Source organism: Coenobita brevimanus, chromosome 38 (assembly GCF_032717465.1).
Source record: "Coenobita brevimanus isolate Jiangsu-jjx chromosome 38, ASM3271746v2, whole genome shotgun sequence".
Lineage (NCBI taxonomy): Eukaryota > Metazoa > Arthropoda > Malacostraca > Decapoda > Coenobitidae > Coenobita > Coenobita brevimanus.
In genome coordinates this window covers 405,130-430,757 of record NC_136991.1, presented here as the reverse complement: position 1 = coordinate 430,757, position 25,628 = coordinate 405,130, and the positions used below count along the sequence as shown (strand labels likewise).

Sequence of the window (25,628 nt, the reverse complement as noted above, 5' to 3'; positions counted from 1 at the left end):
TGAGAACAATACGAAAAACGCAAATATATTTTACGTATATTTATGAATGATATGATTATATTTATTTGATTATTTAGCAAATGCTGATTGATTTTCATAGATGGCGGCAGTGTCGTGTTGTTGTGTCTGGTAGTGTTTGGTACCTCCCTTCACTCACCACTTGTTCTATGCACTCCTGGTTAGTTTAATCTTGTGTATGATGTAATGGTAGACGTTTGGGTGGCCATCAAGTGTGCTTTACAAGAGCTAGTGAGTGATTAGGTGACTAGTTAAACGCGGCTCTCCATCGCTTTGGTAGAAGGGAAATCTGCTGACGTTACTCCTGCTCACATATGCCACTGTCGTCACCCGCATACCTTCACCCCCTCCAGTGTTTAGACATGGGGATTAATGGTGTTATGGGTGCAGGTATGTTATGCGATATACGAGACTCATATGCACGTGATAATGGGATGATGCAGGGAAGGGGGTGTGTACAGGCTCGGCATTATCTCGTGACAGATCAGGCCTGGGGTACACAAACATCTTGCCATCATCTCCATCACGAGTCATATTTCTTTTTAGCAGGATGGATAAGAAAAAGTGAAGAATCTTTGTATATGTCTTGTTCTTGCAAAAACTGATTCTAGGTACATGTGAAAATGCTAACTAAACCTGTTAAGCAGCAGGGCAAGTACAGATTCTTCCCATGTTTTGTCCTTCCTGTAAAAACAAGAGTGAAAATGTAGGAGAGTTTCATGCATATATTTTGCACTTGTATTCTCCTCAACCTGATGGTCATAGTGATAACTTTAAAATGATGCAGATGTGTAATTATGAAGCTATTGCACTTCATCTACCGGTATTTTACACATGAACCATAGCAAAATGGCAGCTCTGCCAGAAGGACTTTTGGTTGATATAGCCCCAAAATCAGTCCAACACTAATAATTTTATTTCTACTAACCGAATCTAACCTAACCAAGCAGAATGTAATGAAACCAAATGAACAACTTGGGGCTGAACTAACCTGTTGCACTCTACTTTGGTGCATTGGTATCATATTAGTTACCTCTTGAGAATTTGGTATCACATTAATCACACTTATGAAACTTAATCCCTGTCGTAAACTTCTGAATATTTGTTAATGGGAGCTGCCCTAGAATCAACCTCAATATGCTGTTGTTATGACAGAGCACTGGTACATTTATTTGAGAATTTGAACTGTACGTCTTAGTGAGAATGCAACCCAGTGATTGGCACCTTAATCTTTCTTTCCTCTTGGGTTTATATCCCATTTTAGATTAAATTGTTTCACTTTATTCCTCACCACCCAGTGTCCATGTAGACCCGAGGATGAGATGGAGGGGTGGAGTGTAGAGGTATATGAGAGAGGGGCATGTAAGTTGGGGGGAGGCCAGCAGAATGGCCAGGGACAGGGTGATAGGGAAGTTATTTGTCTGTGGCCACCCCAACAGGATTAAGGCATCTGGCTATAGATAGGAAGAAATTGATATAATACACAGTGATTCATTGCTCTGAGGCCCCAGAATAACCAGTACAGTATATCCATTATTAACCCCGTCACACCTATGCCGCAGGGCGTCAAGTAGCCCGCCCATCTCCCCCCCCCCCGACCATAAATGTGCATAAAGAATGCTTAACAGATAATACGTATTTTGTCATCAGTAAAGTGTCACATGTTCCCTTTCTTTATAAATGCAATATTTATAACATATATAACTAAAAAAACAAACAAGAAGCCTCGGACAAGGACTGACCAAACGATGACGACCCAGGACTGGACAAAGGACTTGGTAATGAGTACATGGAATGTAAGAGGAGCGAATGATGAGGTGAAAGAGAGAGAGATTGTCCAGGTGCTTGAGGGTGCGAAAGTGGATGTATGTGGAATAACTGAAACAAAATGGAGAGGAGAAAGTGTGAGAGAATGGGAGTATGGATGGGGTATATGTGCAGGAGTAGATGAGAATGAGAGGGCAAAGGAAGGAGCGTGTATAGTTGTGAGTAAAAGATGGAAGAAGAGCATAAGACAGTATGGATCAGTTGGGTCAAGGATTGTGTGGGTAAAGTTGAAAGTTGGAATACAAATGTGGGCGATTGTGTGTGTATATGCGCCAATGCAAGATCGTGCTAGAAGAGTGAGAGAAGAGTTCTGGACAAATGTGGAAGTGTGCATGGAAAAGTTTGGAAGGAATGAGAGAGTGTTTTTGATTGGTGATATGAATGGTAAAGTTGGTAATGTGAAGGTGGATGGAATAGTTGGTGAGTGGGGTGTGCCTGCTGAGATAGATGAGAATGGGAGTGCGTTAGTGGACATTTGTGCTGGGAGGGGGTTGGTGATAGCCAATACCCTCTTCAGGCATAAAATGATCCACAGGTATACATGGCGAGTGATGAGAAGGGTGGGTGGTGAACTGAATGAAAGGAAGGCAATGATTGATTGGTGTGTGTGGATGAAAGGATGCGAAGATGTGTAAAGGATGCAAGAGTGTATAGAGGTTGGGGGAGTGGACTTTCTGACCACTACTTGGTGGTGGCCAGAATTAGGATCCAAGTAAGATGGAAGAATAGAAGAAGGGAAAGACGAGAGGAAGGAGTAGTTGCAAGGACAGTGGAAAGGTTACAAGAGGATGAGAAAAAGGCAGAGTATAAGAGAGAAGTGGAGGAACGATTGGGCAAATATGAATTGGAGCAGATGGGAGACGTGGAAGGTGTGTGTAAGATATTTACAGAAGAAATATGTGCAGCATGTGATGTGGTGTGTGGAAGGAAGAGAAGACGGAGGGGGTGCAAGGAACAGCGTGGTGGACTGAAGAGGTGAAACAGGCAGTGGCACAAAAGAAGAAAGCATACAATGAATGGATGAGAAATAGGGGCGTGGAAGAAGTTGAGAGGCGGAAAAGAGAGTTATATGTGGAAAGGAAGAGAGAGGTGAAAAGATTAGTAAGAAGAGAGTGGATGAGGAATTTGGAAGGAATTTGAGTGTAAAGTGGAGGGACTGTAAGAAAATGTTCTGGAGAGAAGTGAAAAGAGTAAGACAGGGTGGAAGTGAAGTTAGCAGGGGAGTGAAAGATAAAAATGGTAGATTACTAGTGGAGAAGGGAGAAAAAGTGAGCAGATGGAGAGAACACTTTAAGGAATTGTTGAACGTAGAGGATGGAAGTAATGCGAGTATAAGTGGCTGGGGAATGGCTGGGAGAAGGAGGGAGGTGAGAAGACAGGAAGAAATCAGTAGGATAGAAGTTGTGGAAGCAATGAAGAATGTTAAATCAGGGAAAGCCCCAGGAATTGATGGAGTGTGTGGCGAAATGCTGAAGCATGGGGGAGAGATAGTAGTAGAATGGATATGGAAGATGTGCAGATTGGCCTGGGAGGAAGGTAGAGTCCCGGAGGATTGGAAGTCAGGTATAATTATTCCCTTGTACAAAGGAAAGGGGGAAAAAGAAGTGTGTGGTAATCATAGGGGCATTTGTCTTCTTAGTATAATAGGAAAAGTGTATGGTAGGATACTTATAGACAGAGTTAGAGAAAGAACAGAGAAATTAGTTGGAGAAGAACAGGGAGGCTTTAGGAAGGGAAGAGGTTGTGTAGATCAGATATTCATTCTTAGATCTTTAGTGGAAAAGTTTCTAGAGAAGGGAAAGAAGTTGTATGCGGCTTTCATGGATTTGGAGAAAGCATATGACAGGGTGGATAGACAAGGATTGTGGAAAGTGTTAAGAATATATGGAGTAGATGGGAAGTTGTTGAATGCTGTGAAGAGTATGTACGATGGTGCGAAGGCTGCAGTGCGTGTGGATGGTGAACTAAGTGAATTTTTCTCTTTGAGAGTTGGTTTGAAACAGGGATGTGTCATGTCTCCATGGTTGTTCAATCTGTACATGGATGGGGTAATAAAAGAGGTACAAGGTAGGGTAGTGGATATTGGAGTGGCCCTGGTGAGAGAGGATAGTGTTTGGAAACTCCCTGTACTGTTGTTTGCAGATGATACTGTGTTGTTGAGTGAAGACGAAGGGGAGCTGCAAGGTTTGGTGGATGAGTTTGAGAGAGTGTGTAAGAAACGGAACCTAAAGGTGAATGTAGGGAAGAGTAAAGTAATGGTCTTTGAGAGAGGTGAAGTTAGTGAATGTACAGTGAGGTTGGATGGTGAGGAATTGGAAAATGTGAGTACGTTTAAGTATTTGGGTAGTGTGATGAGTAAGGATGGAGGTTTGGAGGGTGAAGTGCTTGAAAGGGTACAGCAGGGAAGAAAGGTTGCTGGTTCCTTGAAAGCAGTGATAAGAAACAGGGAAGTGAGCATGGAAGTGAAAAAGTTACTACATGACAGTATTGTGATACCAACTCTAACGTACGGAAGTGAAGCTTGGACATTGTTGGAAGGACACAAGTCAAGAGTGAGAGCAGTGGAAATGAGTTATTTAAGAGGAGCCTGTGGAGTCACGTGGAGAGACAGGCTGACGAATGAGGATATAAAGGAGCGTTGTGGTGTGGATGTGGATGTGATAGGAAGCGTTATGAGGAACACACTGAGGTGGTTTGGCCATGTGGAGAGGATGGAGGGTGAAAGACTGACGAAGAGAGTGTATGTGAGTGAGGTGGAGGGGGGAAGAGGGAGGGGGAGGCCGAGGATGAGATGGAGGGATGGGGTGGAGAGGTATATGAGAGAGGGGGGTGTGAGTTGGGAGCAGGGCAGTGAAATGGCGGGGGACAGGGCGACTTGGAGGCGATTTGTTTGTGGCCACCCCAAACGGGATTGAGGCGTCTGGCAATAGATAGATAGATAGACATACACACATCTTACTGTTCACATGCATTTTATCAGTTGTAACTGGTCTCCATTTTAGGCCATGTACTAGGATTCACAGCCCAGTACACATCAGCCCTCTCATTCACCCATGAACACAATTTGGACATCACTTCATCATCAAGAAAATGACTAAAAGCAGCCCCAGGGGAAGCAAAACTAGGGGGCGTCATATCCTAGGCAGGACCGTCACTGAAGACAGGAATGGCATCTGGCTGTTGGTCTGCAAAAAATGTCCACCAGAAACCTCCACCCACTCTCCTCAATTGGGTCATTATCACTTAGTGATAACTCACTGTCACTACTATCATCCTCACTGGACTCCCCTGGCACATACAATGAACCAGAATATTCGTCACTACCATCTGATATGGCTGTGTATTCATGAAAACAGTCACAGAAAAAAATCACAGTAAATTCCCAACATGGCAATGCACAGATACGACTGTCAACGTAATCCTACCCCCTCGAGTGCCAAAGACAAACTGAGAGCCAAGTACACAGTAGGAGCCAATAAAACTCTGGTGAGCAGTGACGTTTCATATGACATCATTTGTCTCAGCTGTCACTGGTTGGTGGGTGGAGCTTATTTTTCTTTCCCAGTGAGGTATACCAGGCTCAGAGAATGCATATAGGTCAATAAACCACGTCCCAATACATACAGATGTTATGGAACGTAAAAGGCTATGTGATGGGCGGCATAACTCAGCACTTTGTGAACGTAAACACATACATCAAGGGTGTGAAGGGGTTAATGAAAGGATTTAAGTGAAACTCTGTTCTTACAAACTTCTGTCCAAGCCATTAATAATTATACTGTATGGGTACTGTATCTGAGAAACTCCCCAACATTTGAATTTAAAAGAGAACTTGTAGGATACAAAATGCTCTCCCAGACGTGTGGCACTGAGTGGATATCAGTCCATCAGTTTTCATGCTGAGCTCAGCAACTAACTACTGAGCACTGGTTTAACGTGACATTTTCTTGGCTATGGTGTCACCTTAAGGGAAAAGGATGTTAAAACAAATCTTGCACACTTCTGTCTATCTACAACCAGACACCATGGTCCTGTAAGGGGTGGCGATCTGACTCTGAGTTGCTTGTTTTCCTGGGAGGGACACTAACCCTCCACCAACCCCCTTGTTGACATGTAGGGAATACGTATGGGCTGGTTATATGGTTTTCACCCAGCATTGTTAATGGTTTTCATGCTTACAGGAAACCATTAGGCTTGTCCCTCGATGTAAAGCCTCATGAAAAGTCTTGCACACTTGATACGATAAATTAAAAACGTGATTGGTGGGAATACAGCCATCCCAGTTCATAAATTGCACTGACAGTGTGCTAGTTTGGATCACCAGAGTTATTTATGTTCAAACACAGACAGAGACTGCATTCAATAAATGGTGTACCAATTTCTGAGGATAAATTGTACATGAATTTAAAAATGTCCCATATGTACTGTACCAGATTTCACTTAAGCCACTTCATTAAAAAATGAATGTGCTGAAAATATTCTCAGAATAACAAATAACAGGATGTTCAGGTTGCAGAATTAACCAAGGTAGAGTTAAATCCATCAAGCAGTAGCCTAGTTATTTGAAAGTACAGTACCGTACAGTAATATTTAATTGCTCTTTGTGTTGTGGTAGGTGGGGGCGTTCACCATCCACTTGCTTGATGTAGTGCTGCTGTCAGGTGTCTGCCCTTCCCTCTCATCCATCCATCTTTCCTTCCATCCTCTTCTGTCTTTCTTTCCTTCATTCTTTCCTTGCCCTTCTGCCTACTGGTAACTTTACACTCCCTCTTCTGTCTTTCTTTCCTTCATTCTTTCCTCTTCCTTATGCCTGTGGGTGACTACACTGAATGACATGCCAAATAGTTTCCTGTACACCAGGAAACTATTTACTATGCTGCATGGTAACCATATAACCAAATTTTGGCGCCTGGTAATTTAGTGGATAATTATTGTGCTCCAGTCGGATTGAGCTGGTGAAGGTTTATATCCAAGGGATGGTTTGGGTTGATTGCCCATGTAATGCCACTCAGGGATGAGTGAGGCTAGTCACTCTCATCTTAAATGTCGGGACCAACTGCCTAGCCCCAGGCTCCTACGCTCCTCGTGGGGCAATGTAGGATTAGATGATGGATGGTAGTAGAGGGTAATCCAAACCATATTGAAGCCTTTCTTTGAATTAAATAGATAAAAAGAAAAAGTGTACCCAGATGCCTTAAGCCTGTAAGGGGTGGCCACAAATAAATCATCTTGTCACCCTATCCTTCACCATCAGGCTGCCATATCTCCTGCTCACACACCCTTTCTTTCATATATCTCTCCATCCCTCCACCTCATCCTTGGTCACCCCCTCCACCTCACTTGTCTACACTTTTCAAGATTTCCCCATTCTCTCCATTCTCTCAGAGTACTGTGTTTAAGTTTTCAATCACAGTGCCTCTTCACTTCCTCATATGTCTGTCTCTCCATGTAACTCAACATGCTTATCTCAAGTAACTCATTACAAAATAAGGGAATTAAAAATACACTATACAGGAGACAGCTGTTACCAGACAGTTTTATTCAGCTGAGAGTCCCCTAGGTCTTACTTTTGAGGAGGAGGATCTGTCTATTTACCTACTGCCAGACACTTCAATCCCGTAAGGGGTGACAACAAACAAATTGCCTCCATGTCACACTGTCGAACGCCATTTCACTGTCCTGCTTTCAGCTCACACCCCATTCTCTCATATACCTCTCCACTCCATCCCTCCATCTCATCCTCAGCCTCCACCTCACTTGCATATGGTATATACAGTATATCTACTTTTCCCAGTTCAAGATGTTTATTACAAGTTGAATGAAATTGTCTGAAGACAGGAAGAGTAAAATACCAAAGATGGCACTGTATTTAACAGTTTATATTCTTCCCAGATTATTGAGAACTTACGGTATGTTACAGCTGCTTGACCTTCATGCTTTGTATCAGTTTTGAGACTAAGTAAATGTGTTCTGTTATGACTTACTGGTATGTATGTTTAGTGTATTTTGCAGGGCAGCTGATTCAGGGTACTGCTAATGTCATGAGTCTTATTAATTATGTTTTATGCATGATTTATTGGGTGGTAGATGGTGGTGACCATCATCCACTTACTTGATGTAGTGCTGCCTACTTCTTCTTTAGCCTTTATCATTTCTGTGCCTGCCCTCCTCTCTTCCTATTTCTCCCATCTTTCCTGTCACTTCTTATTGCTTTTCTCTCCTTTACGGGTGGTTTTACATTGAGTGACAAGCCATATGGTTTCCTGTAAGCCAAGAAACCATTTATAACACTGGGTGGTAACCATATGACCAAACCATACGTGCTCCCTATGTGTCGACAAGTGGGTTGGTGGAGGTTAGTGCCCCTCTTCGTAAAACTATCTATCTGTCTATCTACTGCCAGACACTACATAGTTCATTCACACTCAGACATCCATTTACAAAGTCTAATGTCTCTACCTCTCAACTCAGTACAGCCATCTCCATAAATCAAGATCTAGCTACAATCAGTGAATGGGGACAAAACAACCTTGTCTCTTTTAATGCTAGTAAAACTAAATATATACAGTTTACTAATAGACAGATATTGCCAGATTCGTACATTACCTTCAGTGCTACTAATATTCCCATCTCCAAAAGTATTGAAATTCTTGGTGTCTCACTTAACAGTGCCCTCAGCTGGACCTCTCATGTCAGATCACTTGCTAAAACCGCCTCAAAGAAACTTGGATTATTGTACAGAGTCCGTAACTTCTTCGCCGATGAGCAGTTAGCTATAATTTTTAAGAGTCATGTGCGCTCTCAGCTTGAATATTGCTCACCCTTGTGGAATGGTTGTGGAGAGGTTGCATTAAGACAACTAGACAGAATTCAGAATAAAGCTGTTAGAATCATTAACAACCCTGCCATTACATATAAACTACCTCCCCTGCAAGTAAGAAGGAATGTTGCCTCCCTTGCATTATTTTACAGATATTTTTTTGGCAAATGCTCAGACGAAGTTGCGTCCATGGTGCCACCTCTCCATGCCTTCCCTCGTGCTACACAGGCATCTGGTAGCGCTCATGACTGGAATGTCACTCAACCATATTGCAGAACTTCTGCCTATCAGAATTCTTTCATTCCCCGAACTGCATCTCTCTGGAACTCGCTTCCCCAGAGTTGTTTTCCTCCAAATTTCAACCCACAACTGTTCAAGTCTAACTGTTACAGATATTTTATGAATAGAGGACACCAGTAATCTGATGTATGGATTATTTATTTTTTCCCCATTTGTTTTACCTTCCTCCGTTCTGTAAAAAAAAAAAAAAAAAAAAAAAAAAAAAAAAACGCCACAATCCCACAAGGGGTGGCCATTTGACTTTGAGTTATTTGTTTTACGGGGAGGGGCTCTAGCCCTCCACCAACCCACTTGTTAACATGTAGGGAAACCATTTGGCTTGTCACTCAATGTAAAGCCATCTGTAAAGGAAAGAAAAGCAATAAGAAGTGACAGGAAAGATGGGAGAAATAGGAAGAGAGGAGGGCAGGCACAGAAAAAAAAATGATAAAGGCTAAGGAAGAAGTAGGCAGCACCACATTAAGTCCGTCAAATGGCCACCCCTTACAGGATTATGGCATCTGGCAATAGATAGATGATTTATTGAGTAGGTTATATACAGTATGTTTTGTGTATTTTTCAGGACTGCTGATTCAAAATATAGCTGATGTCAACAATCCTTGCTGAGTTGGCAGTGGCGTGATGAGTGGTGAATGTGTATAGTGCATGAGTACTCCACACACCGGCCGAATGAAGGTATGTACAGCACCACTATACAATACTATAGGCTTTTCACATTAACTTAGGTTTTTGTCCTTTTGCAGCTCCCCTTAGTTCAGTGGCAGAACAGAACTTTTCTATGGATCCATATCCATTTGGTTGCATTTCTTTGTGACTAGCATCATATTCTGTTGCTCAAAAAGTGTTTCAGAACAAATTAGGGTGTTGCTAATCAAATCAGCAGATCAGTGGGCTGGGGTCTGAGTGAATCAGTACAATATTTCGGAAGTGTAAAGGAATGATTGACTTGGGTTATCATCATTGTACTGGACTGAGCTCCTTTGGCTGTTAATACCGGTATGTATTGTTTTTTGTCTCTTGTTTGTGGTAGCTGTAGTACAGTACTATATATATATATTTTTTTTTAATCATTTTTGTTATCATCATCATTTTTGTCATACAGTGTTATTCTGATGGAGTACAGTCACATGCGGTACCAGTAATTTTTATCCTTTTTTAAATTATGTGTATTACGATAACAACATTTTGGCACAAAGTAGTTTTTAGTCATAGATTATGAATATAGCAGGTAGTTAATATAGAAAGGCTTAAGTTATTAAGTGAACATTTCATTATTGGATTTATTATAAATGAGATATAGTATTGCCATATGTTTTCATCAACTTTGAGGGCATTTTAGAAGTCATCATCACCATAGCCTTATATGTAGTTGACTGGACTGAAAGTGTCCTTTTCTGTAGTCAATTGTTCCATATTCTTGAGATAAAAGGGGAGTTAATGAGAAGGGTGCAACCAAAAACAGCAGAAAGAAATTCACACATCATCATCATCATCATCATCTTCATGGCCTCTTTCCTACCTAAGGCTGTGGTGAGGTACACATCGTTCAAGACTGCAGACCTTTAGTTACGTTTAATTATAGAAGAATTTGTCGTAATCATCATCATCATCCCATCCCCAGTTTCCTGTGATGTGGAGAGAGCACAGTAGCTATCAGAATAGTACTCACTGACCTGGGCCACACATCCTTGTGCTTAGTTTTCAAGACTTCAGAATTCTTAGCTCTGTCCAGCAGATTGTATAATTTTAAAAAATGTACATAGAAATATCCATTTCACCCATCCTGTGCTGTAGTAGGTTTGAGACTGCTTACAGCATTCATAATAAACAGTGAGATTGCCACAGCCCTACACCTATACAAAAAGGAAGGATTTCACATGATCTGTAAATACCCTTAAGTGTCAAGACGAATGACGATTAAGAAAAAGAAAAAACAGCTGTCTTCTGTGGCCCTTTCAGTCTCATGACATATTGTATTTCATTGTGTATCTATAAATGATTTTATTCAGCTCAGGAGAGATATATCTTACTCCTTCATGTCAAAGGGTCTCCTCTAAGTTGAATTAAATTGTCTGGTGATGGCAAAAATATACTGTAATAAACAATATTGTGTCATGGTATTGAAGGGGTTAATATAGTACTGTATTCACATTTAATGAAAGGGATGCAAAGATAATAAGCAAAAACATGAAGCTGCAGTAGCAATCGTTTTCGTTTCGTTTCGTTTCGTTTTTAAAGGCTCCAACATGCTTGCATGTGTCGGCCTTGGTCACCTAATGGCGGCTCTCCACGCTGCACGATCCATTGCAGCCTCCCTGTTCAGTCCCTTAACCCTAAGGTCACACTTAATGACCTCGTCCCATGTCTTTCTTGGTCTACCCCTCATAACCCCACCCCCAGTATTAACACTTCTCACCTTCCTCACCCAATTATCATCCACCATCCTCTCCACATACCGTTAAATAAACAAGCAAGCCTTCTAATGTGCAGCAGCAGAGGCAACTTTAGTGAGCTAGAACTGCTAGTCACTGCTCTGCTGACCCCATGGCATTTCACAGTCAAGTCTTTAATGGCAATTTTATGGTAATGGTGGTCTACAGGCAGGAGGCAAGAGTTGTGTAAACTCCCATGATACAAGATCCTTCCTAATATGCTGTTACTTTTTTTTACCAGGGTTTAGAAGGTTTGAGTGATATGTTAAGGATTTGTGTGCCTCATTTTGCTGGACATACTGTTTCAATAGTTTTCCTACTGTGGTGGCTTCTTGTTCATTGTTTCTGGATACAACCTCACGTTAAGGAGGGAAATAGAGTTAAGATGATGATGATGAATGTTAAAGTGTATATTGTGAGCTTTGAAGGCATCATAGCATCCTAGCCTTACCAGTTAATTTTGGCATACTGGACTGGTATTTTATGATTTACTCTGAAGTATCAAGGGACAACCTTTCTATTCATCTCTGGCTAAAGCCAGTTGATTGTGCTTGATACAGGGAAATCTCCAGAGGTCTGAGTTAAAACACAACGTTGATTTAGCCCTTCAGTCTCTGGAGACAACATTATCTGTTTTATTGTGCAATGTTCATATTGATGTCAGATTGTTTTACTTTCTACCATTAAACCTTCCAAAGTATTGGGATTTCTATTTTGTGTTTTACATTCAAACTATTTTGATATTGGAAATGATAGAGAATATATAGAGAGAATATTCAAGTAGATCATGGTAAACAAACTGCTGAGTAAGAGGAGTTAAAGACCTTTTAAACGCATGAAACTGTGACTCTTAGAGTGTGGAGAATTAAAGAAGATTCACACCTCAGTTACGTTCACTGGATCACTGTTCCAGATACTTAGTTGCTGGAGAAGTGGAGCAAATGTTTGCACATCTTTTGTCTTCCATCAGCTAAGAGACATTGTAACTCATTTAATCCAGGGTTAGGTATTTTATTGTATTCTTGCAGCCACCAGGTGATTATTATTCAGCTTCAAGGAGGTCTCTTGTAGCAGTCCCTCCATGCTGATAATGTACGGTACTTTGTTTTGTGTTCTGCTATGATTAGACATTTATTTAGCAAATGGTCAGTTTTTCAGACTGAAGTGGTGGGATAATGCTTTCATTGACCATTGCAGTACTAGGGATCCTTCATTTTTGTTTATTTATAAAGACCAGTATGATTTCATGCATCAGCCTTGGTCACATAATGATAACTCTGTGCTGCTCAACCATTACTATAGCCTTTAGCCTTTCTGATCAGTCCCTTAAACCTGAGGTCACACTGTATGACTTTGTCCCAAGCCCAAGCCTTTTTTGGTCTGCCTCTTGCAGCTTCACCCCAGTGTTCACACCTCACCCTCTGCACCCATTTGTCATCCATCATCCTCTCCACATGTGCAAACCATCTTTTGTCAACCTATTCTCATCACAACACAAATAAATTTGTGTCTCACTCTTCATTTATTATCCTAACCCCCTTCCCTAGGCCTGTCATTCAAGGATGTACAACTCATCCATCTGATCATTCTCATCTTTGTATGTTTGGCCTATAAATGCCCTCCATCCTTGCCCATCTTACCACCATACAGCATTACACTCCTTACACACTGTATACAATGACCCTTCCCAAGCTGAATAATTTTGTGTAAAAGGTAGCCTGAAAGAAATATATAATACATCATCAGATTGAGGGGGTTCATGAAAGCTGTATCTAACACTTGTAGTTCTGAATGTCCCCCTGAGCTGAAGGAAATTGTCTGGTAGCCGGAGGAATACAGTGTGATGGACGTACCTGGGTTGAAGGGGTTAACAGCTTTAGTCTGATGATGAAAGACTGACGAAGAGAGTGTATGTGAGTGAGGTGGAGGGGGGAGAGGGAAGGGAAGGCCGAGGATGAGATGGAGGCTGGGGTGGAGAGGTATATGAGAGAGGGGGGTGTGAGTTGGGAGCAGGGCAGTGAAATGGCAGGGGACAGGGCTACATGGAAGCGATTTGTTTGTGGCCACCCCGAATGGGATTGAGGCGTCTGGCAATAGATAGATAGATAGATGTATTTCTCATATTGCTCTTGCTGTTTATAGCCAGTTTATGCAGAGTTAGAGAGACTTTTTGAACTGGAAAGGTTAGTTATAACCTTCTTTAACCCCTCACAACTAAAGGTCTGTCCTTAGGTAAATAAAATCATCTGGAAGTAGCAAAACGGAACTAAAAATACAGCATGTCTTGGGAGTGAACAAGTTAATATGAGTTTGAGATGACTGATGGTTTTTATTGCCAACTTGTGCATTTCATTGTAGCTTTAGTCTGCTTTCTCCATCACATTTTATATCCAGTTTCTAACCATTAACTTTGTCCTTAATATTTCAGCATGAACTTTTGTAAGTGGAGAAAATGAACTTTCCTCATATGATTGTTACTGTTGTATCCCCGTGCTTATTTGAATGTGAACCTGCTGGATTTTAGGCAATAGCTGCCCTTCTCCAGCAGTCCACCATCCACCTTTCAGGAAATAGGGAGGGAGTTGAGGGTTGTTTGTATAATATCAGTGCCTCTAATAGAAGGAACCACCTACTCACGTTGACCTGCATATTATTGTTATTATGCAGTCATATTGCAGTGACCACATACCTGTAGTCTGGTTGTGATAAGTAGTGAAAGCTTTAGAATTGAGGTGAATACTGTAGGGTGCTTCTAAATACATACAATGGTGAGAAGTGTGATCAGTATGTGTGCTCAGAAGACAGTTGTTTGTTCATTCGTTTATTTACAAAGGCTCCAGTACACTTGCATGTATCAGCCTTGATCACATAGCGGTGACTTACCACCTTGCTGGATCTCTAGCACCTTCTCTGTTCAATCTCTTATCCCTGAAATCTCACTCTGACCTCGACCCAAACCTTCTGCTCTTTGCTTCTCTGAGACAAGGATAGAAATTATGATAAGGGGTAGTGATAATGGTGTGTGTGTGTGTGTGTGTGTGTGTGTGTGTGTGTGTGTGTGTGTGTGTGTGTGTGTGTGTGTGTGTGTGTGTGTGTGTGTGTGTGTGTGTGTGTGATGAGAGTTGTGATGTGGTGGTGAGGGCAGTGCAGCTGTTTGTGTGTGTGTGTGTGTGAGAGAGAGAGAGAGGGGGGATCATGGAGTGTGGGTGGAGGAAGGGGGGGGGACTGCTGACATTCTACCCTCCCTCTCGCTTCCTTCCACGCCACTCTCCCCCTTCTACCCTCTCCTACACACTCACTCACTCTCACTTTTATTGTTTCACACTTTCTATTCCTGCTGTCTTTTCCTTGTAGTGTATTCGTGTAGGAGCTCTGCCGGTTTCTCCAATCACCAGTTCTCTGTAACATTATACTGCACTCCTTTTTACACCATCTTTGCCTCAAATTACCGTCTTACTATCTTGTATGCCGAGTTGTAATAAGATTGACAATAGAATACGATACTAACCATGAATGAGAAGTGGTGTGGGAAGAATGTAGAGTTGTAATATTATCTTTTTGTGCCTTTGAACTAAGTGAAATATAGTGCAAAGGGACGAAAATCAGGACCAAGTTATGAGGAATGGACAAAAAGTAATGATCTGGAATAGTTTTGTTTTGTCGAATTATTTACTTCAGTAGTCTAGTTGACTTCCGTTCCACGCAGTTTTCCTTTCATTCTTTTTTTTTTTTTTCTTCCACCATGTCCTTATCCTCCTTTGTAATGGTTTACGTACTTCTTTTTCACTTTGTTTCCCATTTTTAAATCCCTGTTCCTTTTCCATAACGTGTTTTTCCCTCATATCTCGCGTCTTGGAGGCGATTTGTTTGTGGCCACCCCAAACGGGATTGAGGCGTCTGGCAATAGATAGATAGATCTCGCGTCTTTTTTTTTTCTCTCTCCCCGTTGCCCCCGTTTCCTGTCGTCCTTTACCTGTTTTGTGTGTGTGTGTGTGTGTGTGTGTGTGTGTGTGTGTGTGTGTGTGTTTATTTTTTTCATTATCCCTCCTCTTCCATGACTTATTTCCCTTTAGATGTCTTTTAATCCCATTCTTCCTTTATTTTCATTTCCTTTCGTTTTCTCTTGTCTATTTTTTCCCAATTTGAGTTTTTCCGTTTCTTTTTCATCCTCTATCTCCTCCCATGATTTTATTATTTAGGTAATATCTCTTTTCACTCGTCTTCTCTATAGTCTTCAGTCCTTTTCTCCAATTTTCTCCAGTCTCCTTTACTTCCATTTTATCAATGACTTCCCATCTGTACTCCCTTCTCCTCTCCTTTCCTCCCACTTTGTTTTGTCCCCTTAACATTCTTCTTCTTTTTTTTTTTTTTTTCAAATTCTCTCGTATATGTTCTAATTTCCCTCCTCGCCTGCCTCCTTTACTTGTCTTCCTGTTTGATCTCTTCCATCCCATACTGCATTTTGTCCCATCTGTTTTCCGTTCCTCTCATTGCCTCTTGTCTCCTTTCCTTCCCGTCCAGGCTGTCTCATTCTCTTCATTTCATACAACTACTTTCCGTTCCACTAACCTCTCTTACTCTCCATGTAGGGCCACTTTGTCATCCTCAATGCGATCCTTCTGTTCCTTCTACCTCGTTATCTTTCCGTTCCCGTTCCCTACCCCTCTCCATCCCCCCTTTCTCCGTGTCCACATTTTCCTTTCTCATCCCCCTTCTCCCTTTCAGCTTTTCCTCTCTTTCCTCCCAGTTCCTTTGGCGACAACAATGACAAAGTAACGTTCTGTTTACTTGTGCTTGACTCAGGTCCTGGTGTTTGTGTTTGACGGGGTTAAAATTCACTTATCCTTCTCTGTCTTCCCCTTCCTTCTCTTCCTTCTCCTCTCCTTCTCCTCCTTCACTCCTTCCCTTTCATATCCTTCCATGCTGTCTTCCTCCTTCGTTTCGTCCCACCCGTTTTCCTTTTCCTCTCCCATTCCCCCTCCTTCCTAATTTTCTGCCTCCCTTTCTTCCATGAGAGAGGGTTAAAATTTCCGGGCTTTTGTTGGTGGTGGCTTGATGTGGTGAGGGAGGGGGAGGGGCGGGAGAAACGGATTGGCGGAAGGGCAAGGGGAGAGAAAGAGGGGCAGGTGGGAAGGGAAGTGGGTGGGAGGGGGAGAAGAAGAGACTGGAGGGAAGGGGAGGGGCAAGAGAGAAATAAAAGGCAGGAGTGGCTGGAGGATAGTGGGAGGAAAAGAAGCGAAGGAAAGTGGAGGGGGAGGGGAAGGGGTGAGAGGAACTGGAGGTAAGGGAAAGGAGGGGGAAGAGACGGGGAGGGGGGGGGAAGGGAGGGTTTAATATGAAAATCCCAGGGTGGTTGTTGGTGGCTTGATATGTATGAGGGAGGAGGGATGACGGAAAGTGAAGGGGAGGGGAAGAGGGACTGGAGGGAAGGAGGTGGAGGGGTTCTGATAGTTGTATACGAGACAATCGGAGTTGGTTGTTGGTGGCTTGTGTGCGTGGAGGGATGGAGGGAGGGGGAGAGGAAAAGGGGCTGGAGGGAAGAAGGGGGAGGGGTACTGATGGTTGTATACGATAGGGTTAAATATCACTAGATTGTTGTCGGTGGCTTGATGTGCATGAGGGAGGGATGGAGGGAAGGAGAGAGAGGAAAGGTATAACAGAGGGGGAAAGAAGGACTGGAGGCAAAGGAAGTGAAGGGGAAAGTGAGAAAGAGCTGGAGGGAAGAGGGTAGGGGCAGCAGGGAAAGAAAAGGTAGTTTGTTATATTCTGTGGGTCAGAGAGAAGAACAGCATAGCGGGAAAGGGCATGAGGGGGTGGAGGAAATGAAGCAGAGAGGGAGACACTGAACGGAAAGGAACGTGAAGGGGTAGGAGGGGAAAGAAAACTAAATGGGGAAGATTAAAGGGGGGAACAGGAGGGACTGCAGAAGGGAGGGGGAGGGACTGGAGGGAAGTATTGGGTCTCTAGAGGGAAGGAGCTGGAGGGGTGGTGATAATTGTATACAAGAGTGTTAAAACTCCCTGGGTTGTTGTTGTGTCTTGGTGTGCATGAGGGATGGGGAGGAGCTGGACGGAAGAGGAGGGAGAATAGAAGGAAGGGGGAAGGAGAAGGAATTATTAAAAAGAAAAGGAGGGAGAAAGGACAGGGAAGAAGGAGTGAAGGAGTTGGAATAAAAAGGGGGAAGACCTACCCCTTCAGTTCGAGGACCTGCTTTTTACTTGGTGATTGTGAGAAGTCGGTCGTGTGGTACTAGGTTTTTGAAATTGTGGTTTGTTTTGTGGTGAGTGTGATAGATTGGTTTTGTGGTGATGTGTTGGTAACGTGGTAGGGGAGAGTGGAAGGAGGGCTGGCATTTATGTGAGCTGTGGAGGGAGGGTCAGAAGTTGTATTCATAAACTCCTAAGCCACAATTTGTATACAAAATTGCTTGCTTATACGTTTGTTTTCACTCGCTCAGCTGCCATACACTTCGCGATCCAAAAGGAGTAAATATTAAAGGAAGAAAATAAGAACAACAAAACGATCTGTGATAAGACGTTTTGAGAACTTGATTAGGATACTTTATAAATACGACCCAGACTACATTTAGGATCTATATATATTTATAATGGATCCCAGCCAATTTTTACAGTGTCTTCATTAAACTGTTTTCGTAGATGGTGCTGTATTTCGTATTGTGTCAAAATGTTCACCCAGATTGTACGGTGTTCGTTAACTGTATGAAGACAAGTGTAAATACCGGCATTCTTATACAGTACACGACGAAGCTTTAGAGTATGTATACGACCCCTGGGGTGGCATTCACAAATGTTCTTAATCATCAGTCGGATACATGCTCGTTTATACTTTGGTGTTCACTAATACAGCTACCAGATAGTTCACTAACAAACCTGAGGTGAATGTTAGTGAAAAATATGACCAAGCAATTTTTTTTTTTTTTTTTTTAATAATGCACTGCTGTGCGGACTTATTTATCTTAAGAATTTGTAAGAATCTTTCATAAACACGACCCCTAGGGTGGTGATGGAGGGAGGAAGAGTGCGCGCGCATGTTCCCTGAGGGCCAGCAGCGCGGTTCCCCCACATGCCAGCAGAGGATCAGTGTCGCGTGTGACAGGGGAGGGGGTGGCAACGCGGCGCGGTCGTGGCACCACTACCGCAACTGGTATGTGTGTGTGCGTACGGAGTACTAACAAGTGCTAACTGGAAACAAGACATAAGTTGGTGCTCGCACGGCGTTAAGAATATCGGGAAAGTGGACATACATACCGGTATCCACACACTGTCATACCAGTCCCTCCCCCCTTACTAGCTTTGACCAGCCTCTCATTCTACACACACGCTCCCAGCCGCTACTGCTGAGAACGAGTGTACACGACGTTGACAGTACCGGGAAACAAGACATATTTATCAACACATTGTCATGTCAGTCCCTTCCGATTGACCTACCAGCCTTGACTAACCCCTTCTACATCCAGTTGCTATTGTTGCTGCTGCTTCCGTCAACTACGCCTTTTTCCATTTTATAGGGTCGGCCGCTCTTGTGTATCGTCTCCAGCAGTCTCTATTCAGTGCATTTTCTTCAGTCAGTTCAAGTTCCCTCGCATCCCTCTCCAGGCAACTCTTTCCCAGTCAACTTCACCCCAGTCCACCTCACTACAGTCAAGCTGAATAACTGGTGGGTTGGTGCAGATATTGTGGCGTTTAAGGGTGTGATCTCATCAGCCTTGGGCCTAATTCGTACCCTTGTGAGATTCCGTGCTTGTGTGTGTGTGTTCCCCTCCTTAAGGACCCCTTGTTAGTCGTGCCCCTCTGACTCATACTACACTCCCGCGGGACCTTCTTCTGTGTTTAAAGGAATTAACGTGAGTCACCTAGAGACCACGTGAAAAGGAATTGAGTCTCCATGAGACAACATGAAAAGGAATTTAGTCACCAGAAGACCACGTGAAAGGAATTGAGTTACCTCGGGACGGCGTGATAAGGAATCGAGTCACCTTGAGATCACACGAAAGGATTCCTTAAGTCACCTTGAAACCACGTGACTTATAGTACGACGAGTGAGACCTGCACGTGCTATGGGTGAGTGAGTGCACGTGTACTCACTGACTGACGTTGTTTTGGCGGCTGGGTTACCTCGGTAGCGCCACACCAGCCAGTCAGTCTTGTTAGTCACTCCAGTCATTTCCTCTCCCACCCACCCACCCTCCTCACACCCTTTCCCACCGCCCTGTTCAGCAAATACCGCCCCTTTCTTTCTCTTACACATACTTACTTCTCTCTCTCTCTCTCTCTCTCTCTCTCTCTCTCTGCTTGCAAAAATACACACACGGTCCCGTCAGTCCCAGCACACAAACAAGCAGCCACACCGCCGCAACCTTCCTCGCTTCAAAGAGAGGAAAAAAAAAATCAACATGGATGACTCGAAAGGAACCAGACTATCACATGGACGCTTCATGACAGGTTGGTGCAGTGTGTGTGTGTGTGTGTGTGTGTGTGTGTTCCGTAGTCTGATAACTTACTGAGGAAAAAAAAAAGTTATAATTTTTCTTTACTATAAAAAAAAAAATCTCTGTGCATGATTAATAAAGCTTGAGGGAATTTTTTGCATCTTTTTCTACTGTAAAAATAAGAAGGAAAAAACTTAGATCGCAGTTGCAGCATCGGTAAATTATAGGTATTGAAGTTTTCGTATTTTCTCGTAACCCTTTCCGGAGAGAGAGAGAGAGAGAGAGAGAGAGAGAGAGAGAGAGAGCGATGTAAGAATGAAAAAGAACAAAAATATCAAATGCACAGTAATGACAGGTGTATGCTTAAGGAGAAAGGGTCTCTCTCTCTCTCTCTCTCTCTCTCGTACTGTTTAAGAGGAAGAGAGTGTTCGCTGCCAAGGTTGTGCAGCGGATTACTACTCTTGCTGCCCTGGCTCTATTTTGGTGCCTCTTGCTTTAGTGCCAAGTGGGATTTTCTGGGTACCGCACACGATGACGATTACCCTAGTTTGACAACATTATCCTTTCTCCATGTTATTGGCACGTCGTATAAGTGGGCTTAAGCGTCATTTTTTCTCATTCGTCACTGCTCACACCCACCTATTGTTCGTCACATTTTTCCTGCAGCCACACTTGTTCTTGTCACTTCGTATCAACATTTATAATTATCACTGTCACCATCTCCATCATTGAATTCATGGACAATAATCCACATCATATTCCTAATCCCAATCAGTCATCATCATTATGTTGTTTCTCTCTCTCTCTCTCTCTCTCTCTCTCTCTCTCTCTCTCTCTCTCTCTCTCTCTCGATGTGGCTAAGTGGGATAGGTAGCTACCTCCGTGGATGAAGAGTCTCCATGCCTGACAACTTTATTCTTACTTTTCCTGTCTTGATTTCAATAGTAGGTTTGGTTATCAATACTAGTGGACGAATTTCCTTTGTAACTCAGTCTTATTTAGCGAATGTAACCCAGTCGTCTTTTGTATTACTTTGTGAATGAATACTTGAAAGACAGCATTGCCCTTGCTTAGCTATTGTTACTGTACCGGGTATTCGTTGGTATATTATTTTTCTTCGTTGGTATCTTAATCAGCTGCACTGTCATGTTCTTCACTATAAACACATCTTCATCATTGCCCCTCCCACTTTCAATATAGCCACCCCTCTTTTCGTTTGTCAGTCGGTATCACCAATCATTATCATCACTGCCCACACTGTCATAATTATAATCATCAGTCATCACCATCCTGTTCATAATCATCACTGCCCTCACCATCATATATATAATCATCACCATATTCCAAACCATCATAATCATCACTGCCCTTACCATCATCATCACTATCATTATATTCCCAACTATCAAAATCATTGCCCTCACCATCATCATCACTTTCATCACCATATTCCTAACCATCATCATGCCGTGTCATCACCGTCATCGTTACTATCACCACCGTCATTTTGGTCACCGTACAACAGCTCATCTCTGGCCTTACATATTTTCCCGGCCCCAACTAGCTCTTCCTGTCACTATATTCTCTCCGCTTTAACTGACCTAAATAATATCAACTCTGTCTTTAATACTGAATTGTAACGAGAAATAGTATGGTGCTAATCACAAAGAAGTACTGTGGAATGATGGAGAGCTATGGTACAGGTTCTCTCTCTCTCTGTCTGTCTCTCTCTCTCTCTCTCTCTCTCTCCAGTTAAGATAAACAGGCTGTAATTACCGTTATCAGCAGTTCTTACCAGTATCACCACCGTCATAGCTTTATCTTTAACCTTTAACCCCATCAGTGATTCTCTCTCTCTCTCTCTCTCTCTCTCTCTCTCTATTAATTTGTTCCTGCTACTTTCAGACATTTTTCTCGGATGAAGAGATTGCTCCAGTAACATTGTAATATTTTCTTGCACCGTCATATTCATTATCACCTCCCATTATCGTGTTCCTCGTTATCACTTATGTCGTTATTTATTTATCATGACACTTTTGCCATTGTATTCATTATTACATACCATTATTATTTACAACATTATCAGGCATATCACCATCATCACCACCACTAGCACCATCATCGTAAGAACTCTGTTCCACCATCGATGACCTTGAATTGTTTATACCGTACCAACCCCTACCAGATTATGCCTTCCCACGTATTATGAAGCCTTCGTGGTATAAACAGTGGCATTTTAACATCTACAGTACCTTGTTTGATCCTAGCTACTGTATTTTTCCATCTTAGTTAAGGCTGATTAGTGGTTACTCATACTCCTGAAATTCATATTCTGTCCCATTTCAAGTTGCCTACTGTATATCCATATCTGTATCTGTCTGTATGTTTGTGTATACAGTATATTTTAATGGGATGTGTATCCGACTCTGGACATAAATTTGACACCCTGTTCCTTAAGGCCCAGCTGGCCTGTGTCACACGCCTTCCGTGCAAAGTATATTCTAGGGCTGCATCATTCAGGACAGGTGTGGAGGTATTAACGGTAGTGTTTTTATGATACGGCTTTGGGCCTTGAGGAGGATCGGTATACTCTTATTTTAACTATTTAAATCTTCAAGGTGTTCCCCTGCCCAGACTGGCATAAGACCGGCGTCCTTTCGTGCAGCTGATTATTTCACTAACGCTTGACACTTTAAGACGTAGGTAGATATGTGACGATGGTGAAATAAAGTACAGTATTGGTCTTTATTCCGACCTCTATCAAATTATGGCTTTCCACATATTTTTGGTCCTTCATGGTAATTTCAGTGATATTTACAGCCAGGAGGTGAGGTCATCGGTGCTTTGTGGTGCAGTGAGTGATGATGGTCGTCTGCTCACCCTGACTTACATATTCACAGGGAAAAAAAAAAAATCATGATTTTATTTTCCACCATAGGATAGTGAGGTAGGGTCCAGAAAGCAAGGAAAGCAACAGCACAATAGAGGGAGACAATCAACAGCATGACCAGTGAGATGAGCCACACACACACACATTCTTCAGGCTTCCGGAATCCTGACAGCAGTTCCTAGGCATGACCACCCGCACTATAGAAATAAATAGACAGATAATGAGAATCAGCCCATTATTACCCTCTGTAGAGATGTAGGAGTAGACGAAGATTCCATATTTTGTAGGGTAGATATTTTGCCTAGCCATTTCCCCTTGCTAGCAATGAGTAACTGAGAATCCTCCAATCTCCTCTTGTTAATTTAACCCATGCAACTGGTGCAGGCAATTAGGATACTGTAACCTGGGTATTCAAACTATACCAGTTACCTCTGAATCACTGCTATGCTTATCCATTTGTTGCCCTCACAACCCCTTCACTCGGACGTATGAATTTATATATATATATATATATATATATATATATATATATGCTACCACTAAAGTATTCTATTCTGATTAGCCTAAGGAGCACGGTATGTCCTGCACTGAAGGGATTAAAGGAGGTTACGTCCAAACTCCACCACCACCACCAGTTTTAAGATTTTATCCTGATGTTTGTAATAACAGTAATAATAATAACACTGAAAGGCGTCACCGGATTGAAGGGGTTGACTTAAGATGTTTTTGCAAGATGAAACAATGACACTGAAAGGTTCTGTACTCACCTTTTCTTGTCCTTCCTGGAGAAAAGCTCGCGTTTCCCTGACCTCCTGAAAAAAAATATATATATAGGTTTCTTAAAACAACGAACTTCTTAAAAAAAATTCATTGTCCCTCTTGCAAAAAGATATTTGTCCTTGAAAAAAAAAAAATCACCTTGTCCTTCTTGAAAAATAAAAAAATCACCATTCCTTGTCCTTCACGGGAAAAAAAAGTTACAACAGGAAATTGAGTGTCGTATAGTTTGTGAATGAACGACCATGACAGCGTTGTGTGGTTGGCAGTGGGGTTAGTGATGTGGTGAGGGGTGAGAGTGACTGGAGAGTGAGTGAGGAGATACCGGTAGAGACGAATATAAAAGTACGTGGTGGAGGGAAAAGGGGATAAATCAGTGAAGTAATGGTATTGTAGAACAGCGATAAAGTGATATGATAGTGAAAGTAAGTGATAGTGCGGGTTGATGTGGGAGAAGGCGGGAGTGATGGTGACTGTGTAACGAGCGTGACAGATATGTGACAAGAGAAGTTAAAAGGAAAGTATCATGAAGGTGAAGCTAGATAGGGGAGAAGATGAGATGACAGTGAGTGTATGGGCGAAAGTGAGATGATAAGGAAGGTATGTTTAAGAGATTTGAGATGACAGTAAGAGTAGTTGAGGATATGGAAGAAAGTGAGATGATAATGAGGGTAGGTGTAGGAGAAAGCGAAATGTTAGAGTGAGTATGGAAGGATATGGAAGAAAGTGGAGCAGTAGTGAGAGTAGGTAAAGGTGTGAGTAATGGTGAAGATATAATAAGCGCGACAGAGAAAGTGACGATAATTAAGAGAAAGTGACGTGATGGTGAAGGTAGATATGGAAGAAAACGAGATGGTAGTAAGGGTAGATAAGGGTGAAAATGAAGTGTTTGTGAGAGTATGGAAGTTGATAGTGATGGTGGCACTGTGGTGAGCGTGACTGGCTGGTGACCGTGACAGTGTTCGGCGTGACTGGCAGTAAGAGTGAGGATAATGACAGCGGGGGGATGAGGGTGAGGGGGATAGTGATGGAGTGGTGAGGGATACTGAATGTAACACCTATCTATATTCTTGCTGCGATTCCCCCCGCCTCCCAACTACCACTGAACTAGCTTATACTGGTACTTGTATTATTTAGCCAGAAAGAGAGAGAGAGAGAGAAACACATTAACATCCTCAAACACTTAGGACTTTGCTGAACAAAATAGTCTGGTGTTTGCTTGGATGAATTAGTAACTAGAGTTGTGCCGACCATCAGAGGGACACCGGGTAGAGAACTGACAGTCAGGCTTCTTTGTCTCATCTTAGCAACAGATAAGGTAGAAAGTTGTAATAGTGAGTAACGATAGTAGAATAAAAGTGAACAGAGATGCGGTAATAGTAAAGATAGTAATAGTAATAATGATAAAATGCAGTAATATTGGTGTAGTAATACGATAGTAACAATAATAATAGTAATACTAATAATAATAATACTAATTCTGGTAATAATAATAATATTAATAATAATAATAATAACACCGGTAATAAAATTAGTAGTAGTGGTGGTACCGTAGTAGTAGTAATGGTGGTGGTATTGGTGATACCGTTAGTAGTATTAGTAGTAGTACGGTGATATAATTGGTCTATCTGCTTCTGATAATAATAATCATCATCGTGGATAAAGACAAGTAAATTAAAAAGTAGCGATAGTTGAGTTTCGTGGAGTATGGGTAAATTTTGGCAAGATGAAAGTGAAGGTGTGGTATCACGGCGTAAAATTGTCTGGCAGTAGCAGCCTGAGAAAGAGGGGCAGGGGAAGGGAAGTGAAGGCTGGGGAGAGAGAGATGGAGGGAGCAGAGCCGGGTAGGGGCGAGAGGGAGCGGGTGACAGTTGCGGGTGGAGGGAGGGGAGAGGATGGGGAGACACGACTCCGTCACGTGATATATGGCAAGGCGTGTCAGGAGGGGAGGAGGAGGAGGGCTACTTTGAGAGAGAGAAAATAAGAATGTGGTGAATTTGGGTAACGCAACTTTAGTGGTTGTTGCCAGTAAGAAAGATATAATTTACTAGTTTGTGTCGTTTGGGAGAGGTCGGGGGGCTTATCAGGGAAGGGAGGTTAGGGCTGGGGAGAGGA

The 25,628-nt window shown here is 42.4% G+C and overlaps 1 protein-coding gene and 1 long non-coding RNA gene across 2 annotated transcripts in view; both read left to right on the top strand.

Moving 5' to 3' along the window:
* Positions 1–95: 95 nt before the first annotated feature.
* LOC145396510 (uncharacterized) lies at positions 96–18,493 on the top strand. Its single transcript, XR_013896788.1, has 3 exons — positions 96–178; positions 9,528–9,640; positions 18,414–18,493. It is a non-coding gene; the product is annotated as an uncharacterized LOC145396510 (long non-coding RNA).
* A 1,256-nt stretch (positions 18,494–19,749) lies between these two features.
* The window catches only part of fwd (phosphatidylinositol 4-kinase beta fwd), a 143,735-nt gene continuing 137,856 nt past the window's right edge, over positions 19,750–25,628 (top strand). Inside the window, exon 1 of the mRNA XM_080269874.1 lies at positions 19,750–19,859. The gene's annotated coding sequence lies outside the window, so the exon portion shown is untranslated. The remainder of the gene's footprint in view (positions 19,860–25,628) is intronic.